This window comes from Talpa europaea (genome assembly GCF_964194135.1).
Source record: "Talpa europaea genome assembly, chromosome: 6".
NCBI lineage: Eukaryota > Metazoa > Chordata > Mammalia > Eulipotyphla > Talpidae > Talpa > Talpa europaea.
Genome location: NC_140072.1, coordinates 69,444,736 through 69,451,642, shown reverse-complemented (window position 1 = coordinate 69,451,642; position 6,907 = coordinate 69,444,736). Strand labels below are relative to the sequence as shown.

The window sequence follows — 6,907 nt, the reverse complement described above, 5'->3', positions numbered from 1 at the left end:
GTATAAATATGGTCGTTGTGTTGTTTCTTTCATCAAAGGCCTGCAATAGCTCCCTTTTGTCCTATGGATAGTGTCCAGATTCTTAAATTAGATGACTCGCTTTTTATGTTCTGGCCTTGCTTATTTCTCTTATCTTATCTCTTGCTATCACCACTCAAGATTCTTGAGTTTCAGTCATTTTGAAGTGCACTTGCTGTTCACCAACTGACCAGGTGAGATTTCTTGTCTCTAGGACTTGTACTCACTGTTCTGGCACACTCTTTCCTCTCTTACTGTTTCTTTGGTCTTAGCTGGAAAAACATTGCTCATGCTATTTCAGTGGTCTATTTTCTTGTCTATAACTTGTTTAAATTGTTCAATATCTATTATAGAATCTGGAACATTTTAGATACTTAGGAGATACTTTTTGGATGAATGAGTGAGTGGTAATGCGTGAGGTGTTTTTACGAAATTGAAGATCATCCAGATTGACTAGAATGTAGCTGTATGAAGGACAGGTGTGAAAGTTATGAATGATGGTTGTGTGTCTTTGGTTAGGTTGTCTGAACACAAATTCTGAGACAAAAATTCCAGAACAGGAAGTTTATTGTGGAATGTTTTATGATCAACTTATGTGAAGGAATGAGGGAAGCAGGATATAGCAGAGGGAGAATTTTAACTGAAATGAAATTTCAACAGGATTCTCATCTAATCCCATATGGCCAATAAGTTGTCACAAACCCATAACGTTGTTCTGAACTGAGAAAAGAGGGCTAGGCTTTTATATTTTTTTAAATTAAAAAAAAATCTATTTTCTTTATTGAGGTAACATTGGTTTACAACACATGGTTTAGGAGAATATGTTCACACATATATCAGCATACCAGTCACACATATATCAGCATACCAGTCACATCCCTTTGTCATCTACCCTAGCCATTGGACTCCCTCTTCCCTATATTTTCACCCGAGTAGCTTCCATTCTGTAATCATATCTCTAGGTTTGTTTTGGTTTACTTTTGTCAGTTCCTTTTTTTTGTTCCCCTCTATGTTCCACATATTAGTGAAATCATCCAATATTTGTCTTTCTCCTGACTTATGTCAGTTAGCACAATCCCATCCAGTTCCATTTATGTTGTTACAAATAGCAAGAGTTGATCATTTTTTTATAGCTAAGAAATATTACATTGTGTATATACACACACATATATATATACACAACATCTTCTTAACCTACTGCTCTGTCTATGGATATGTATGGTGTTTTTATAACTTGGGTATTGTAAATAGTGCTGCAATGAACCTAACAGTGGACATAGCCCTTCAAATTAGTGATTTTGTATTTTTTAGGTAGAAACCTAAGGGTGGAATTGCTGGATCATATGCTCAATCTATTTTTAGTATTTTTGAGGAAAATCAATGCTGTTTGCCATGGGGTCTGGAATGAGGGGGTATATCATTGTGGTTTTGACTTGCATTTCCATGATGATATGTTGAACATTTTTTTTCATGTGGCTATTGGCCATCTGTATGTCTTCTTTGGAAAAGTTTCTATTTAGCTCTTCTGCCCATCTTTTGATTGGGTTCTTTGTTTTCTTTTTGTCGAGATATATGAGTTTTTTTGTAGATCTTGGACATTAGCCCCTTGTCAGATGTATGCTGTGCAAATATTTTCTCCCATTCAATAGTGTGTGTTTTTGTTTTAAAGATATCTTCTTTCATTGCCCAGAAGCTTTTTAGCTTCATATAGTCCTAGTCATTTATTTTTGCTTTTGTTTTCCTTACATTTGGAGTCAAATCCCTACAGGTTTTCATCTATGTATTCTATGGTTACTGGTCTTACATTCAAGTGTTTAATCTATTTTGAGTCAATTTTTGTATATGGTGTGAGAGAGCAGTTAAGTTTCATTTTTCTGCCTCTGGCTGTCCAGTTTTCCCAACATCATTTGTTAGGAGAGTTTCCTTTTTCCACTGTATACTCTTGGCTCCTTTGTCATAGTTTAACTGTCCATATAAATGTGTGTTCATTATTGGGATCTCAATTCTATTCTGTTGGTCTATGTATTTATTTTCATTCCAATACCATACTGTTTTTATTGCTACAGACATATAGTGTAGTTTGAAGTCCAGAACATGATCCACCATTCCTCTTCTTTTTGTCAAAATTGCTCTTTCTATACAGAACTTTTGTGCCTCCATGTAAGTTTCTGTAATTGTTGCTCTATTCTTTGAAGAATTCCATTGAAACTTTGATAAGAATTGTGTTGAATCTACACAGACCATTGGATAAGATGGATATTTTAACAATATTAACTCTCCCAATCCATGAGTATGGAATATATTTCCATTTCCTTGTGTCTTCTTCTATTTCTTTTAACTATGTCTTATAGTTTTTATTGACTAGGTTTTTTACTCCCTTTGCTAGGTTTATTTCTAGTTATTTAATACTTTTGGTGCTATGGTAAATGGGAATATTTTCTTGATTTCTTGTTTTCCTAGTTCATTGTTTGCTTTAGGAATGCAACAGATTTTGTGACCTGCCACTTTACCATATTATTTATTGTTTTGAATAGCTTTTTAGTAAATATTTTGAATTTTCTATGCATATTATCATGTCATCTGCAAATAGTGATAATTTCACTTCCTTTCCAATTTGTATACATTTTATATATTTCTCTTGCCTAATTGCTCTAGATAAGACTTCCAGTCTTGTGTGGAACAGTAGTGGTAAATGTGGGCGTCCTGTCATCTACCTGATCTTAGAGGAAAAGCTTTCAGTTTTTCACTGTTGGGTATGATGCATATATGGCTTTTATTTGGCAATATGGCCTTTATTAATTTGAGATATGTTCTTCCTAATCTTATTTTATTGAGTTTTTTTAATTATAAATGAATGCTGAATCTTGTCAAATTCCTTCTCTGCATTTATTTATATGATCATATGATTTTTGTCTTTTCTTTTGCTGATACATTGATCATTTTGCATATGTTGAACCAGCCTTGCACCCCTGGAATAAACCACACTTGTTCATGATATATGATTCTGCTAATGTATTGTTGAATTTGGTTTGCTAAAGTTTTGTTGACTATTTTTGTGTTTAGCAGGGATATTGGATCTGTAGGGTTTTTTTTTTTGTGTGTGTGTGTGTGTGTGTGATACTTTGCTTTTGGTAGCAGAGTAATGTTGATAGCATAAAATGTACTTTGGAAAAGTCCCTCAAAAATTTCTCAATTTTTTTTTTGAGAATTTGAGAAGGAGAGGTACTAGCTTTAAAAATTTGATACGGGCCTCCCCGGTGGCGCAGCAGTTGAGCGCTGGGCTGTGAAGCTGCCCACAGCCTCTACAGCACCGGTTCGATCCCCGGCCACCGGGTGAGGGTCCCACATGGCGTGCAGACCTCTCCTGCTGCGCCTGCTGCTCCCCTCAGCAGTGTCCTCCGTCTGTCTGCCTCTTCTGCTTCTCGCTCTGGCTCTGGTGGATTCTCTCACCCTCCCATGCTTCTGACTATACCCAGTGCTTGTATAAATAAATAAATAAATAAATAAATAAATCTTTTAAAAAAATAAAAATTTGATAGAACTTACTAGTAAAGTCATTTGTTCCTGGACTTCTTTTTTCTGGAGATTTTTGATTACTGTTTAAATTTCCTTGCTTGTAATTGGTCTGTTCAAGTTTCCTATTGCTTCCTGAGTCACTCTTGGAAGGCTGTATGCCTCTAAGAATTTTTCAATTTCTTTTCTTTTTTTTTTAAAGGATTTTTATACTATATTAAAAAACCACAAAATGAAAAAGGGATCAATCAACATATATTTTAGAAGTTTTTCCAATAATCTCTGTACCCAACAGCCACATAGGCTGGATTTTTCTTCCTTGCTCAGCTGCAGTTCATTTAAGGATCACTGGAGGTGTAACAGGGTGGTCCCCAGGAAAGGGGGAGGTTCCCTGCCCCACCCAAGGGAGGGTGGAGCTAAGCAGGAAGAGGAGAAGCTGCAGAAGAGACTGAGGAAGGAAGCAGGATGGAGCCAGGAGACCTGGAAGAGGCGAATGGAGTCTAGAGACACGTGAAGAAACTGCGCTTGTCTTTTGGTTGTGGACTGGGTGACACAGATGTGGGTGAGACCCGTGGGGAGGTGACAATGGCAGCTTTTATCTTGATGTTGATTTTGCTCTTTTCCTTCCGGGCTTGTCCGGTTGTTTGTGACCCTTTTCTGTGGGTCCCCACTGGAAGATGCTTTAGACTTGTAGCAGGCTTTGGGGCCTTGCTCTGGGCCAATCCCATTTGGATGGACTTTTACCCACGAGGGGATGGGTAACTTTGGGTTGTTGATTTAGAAACTAGACTCTTTGCCTTTCCTGTATTGTTTCCCAGTTGTATTAAAGTTCCTTCCCATTAAAGTCTCCTATGTTTTGTATTGATGCGGCGGATGGCAGAACCCATTTAGAATAGGCAGGTTTGCGGGGTTTGGGCTGCCCCTCTCCCTGTCCTATAACAGAGGTACTTGTGTTCTAGGTCTTAAAATCAAACTTGTTCCGTCAAATCCAAGACCCTGAATTTATCCAAATTATAGAAACATGCTTTTACCACTCGTCCACCAAAATACCTCCCATTCAGATCAACAACAGCTTTAATTGCTGATTCAACCCTCTCAAATTCTAAAAATATTTGTACTGCTTCATCACCAGGGGTACCAGGAATTTCAAATATCACACATTTTCCAACTTTGCCATATTTTTCACATTCTTCCTTGGTTTCAACTTCCAAGTCTTCATCTACCTCTCCTGCACCAATCATGTTCTTTAGTTGGCCTACTTTAGTAGGACACTTAAATATTTCAGTTAATGGATTTGAATCTGACTTCTTGGATGCATCTGGAAACCCTGCTTATGGGGAAGACCCACCTTTCTCTGTGGCATCGCCTACAATAATCTTGCCTCCTCTCTTAGTTGTCTTTTCCACTGATAACACTGTGCTCAATCCTTGCTCATGCTTCCAAGACCCTGGCCTTCCCAGAAGCCATACTTCCGCATGATTTTATGTGCAACCCTGCCACCCATGTTGGCAAGGAAGGAGTTGCCCGGCCAGGTGGGGGATCTGGGTCTGTCTGGTTCCTCATATACAGGGGGAGGGGTAGCAGCTTTGGAAGACTGTGAATGAGGTCTTGAATCCTCTTCATAAGGAAAATCTCAGGGTAACTCTTTGTCTTTCTCTACAAGAGAAGTTGGAGATATGATGGCAGCTCTGCCCATACTTCTTTTTCTCTTCTCCTTCATAATCTTCATCTTCATCAGAATCTGGATCTGGTCACCTTGAAAATCTGCTAGCTTCATGTCTGTGTTTATGCTTCTTCTCTCTCTCTTTTATTTCTTTTTGTCTTTCCAGCTCCTGCTGTCTCTGCCGTTCTTCTCTTTGGCGCTTTACTACTTTCTCATAATCATGAGGAAACATAGGATCATATTCATCAGCTAAGGGAATCAAAATTTCTCCTGCAGAAAACCCACTGAGAACAGGATCCTTGAGGCCGGCTGCTACATGTGGCTGGGTGTCCACAAACTGCCGGTCATCTGAAAAGCCGCCTCTCTTCAGGTTGATTACGGGGCAAGGACTGTACTTTGTTTTGTCGTCTGGCTCTTTGCCTGAGTGAGAGCTGCCTTCTTCACCTGGAGCTGAGATTGCAGACGTTTGAAATTTTTGGGCCAGCCCTCTGTTTTGGAGTCACTGGTCTCCACTCCCATGTCGTCATACAGGGACATCTTCTTTTCAGTTTAATGCTTATTGTAAGTAGGATTTTATATGTAAGTGAAGGTCTGAGTTCTGAGCATCTCAAGTAGCAGCAGGCTGTCCTGGCCGGCCCACTCTCCCCATGGGCTGCGGTGGCCCTCCCGGGCCGAGGTGTTGCAGAGAGGGTGGGCTGGGCATGCGCGGAGTACCCGCAAGCAGAATTTGTCAATTTCTTCTAGATTTTCCAATTTGTTGGCATTCATAGTAGTCTTTTATATACCTTTGTATTTCTGAGTGTCTGAGTAACTTCTATTTTTCTCATTTCTGGTTCTGTTAGATTATTTATTTGAACTTTTTCTTGATATAGGCCTGTATGGCTATATATATTCTCTTTAGTACTACTTTTGCTGTGCCTCTTATGTTTTGGTAGGTCATGTCTTCATTTTCATTTTATATCCAGATTTTTAAATTTATTCATTAATTTCCTCATTTACTCAATAGTCATTTAGGAGATTCTTGTAAAACTTTGCCTTTATTTCTGAAGTTTTTTCCTCTCTACTCTCTGAATACAGGTCTTTATAAACCACAGAATTAAAAATCTCCACCAATTTCTGTTGAGATGCTTTTTGCACCTAAGTGACTTGTATGTAGAAGACTACTGGTCATTGACATTCTTTTCATGGAAATGATATGAAGACACATAAAAGTTTAGCTTGCATGCATTTCTGAGGCTTCTATATTCCGTTGTAATCTAGTTGTCTAATTGTGTCTCCTTCAAATCATGTTGAAAACTTTTACCAAAGTTTATAGAGCTGTCAAGAACCAGACCCAAACTTGTTTCCACACCAAATATCTCATTATTGAAGCTCTTGGGAAGATATAAGGGCATGCATTTGATGTGCTTGAATTCTTTGTTTCCTACACAAGCATCTGGCAGAACTAATAGCTTTGTTTTTTTATATTAATTTTTCAATTTTTTATATCATTGTTCATTTTTAAACAATATTTGCTTCCTCACCCCCTCAGGTGTAGTCCCCATAGAGTTTCCTTCACCAAAGCACCCGTGCAACTTCACCACAGTCTTCTCCCTCCCTCCCACCAATCCTGTAGTATGTCTCTGATTTATAATTGTTCATTTTTGCTTTGTTGTGTTTTGTACTGTTATTATTTTTTTACACTGATATTTTATTGGGTTCCCCGATATATTC

At 38.3% G+C, this 6,907-nt stretch overlaps 1 pseudogene across 1 annotated transcript; it reads right to left on the bottom strand.

Moving 5' to 3' along the window:
• Window positions 1–4,499: 4,499 nt before the first annotated feature.
• On the bottom strand, window positions 4,500–5,731 carry LOC311172167 (splicing factor 45-like; annotated as a pseudogene). Its single transcript has 2 exons — window positions 4,880–5,731; window positions 4,500–4,849 (listed from the first exon to the last, which is right to left on the bottom strand). The product of its transcript is annotated as a splicing factor 45-like (transcript).
• Between the last annotated feature and the right edge of the window lie 1,176 nt (window positions 5,732–6,907).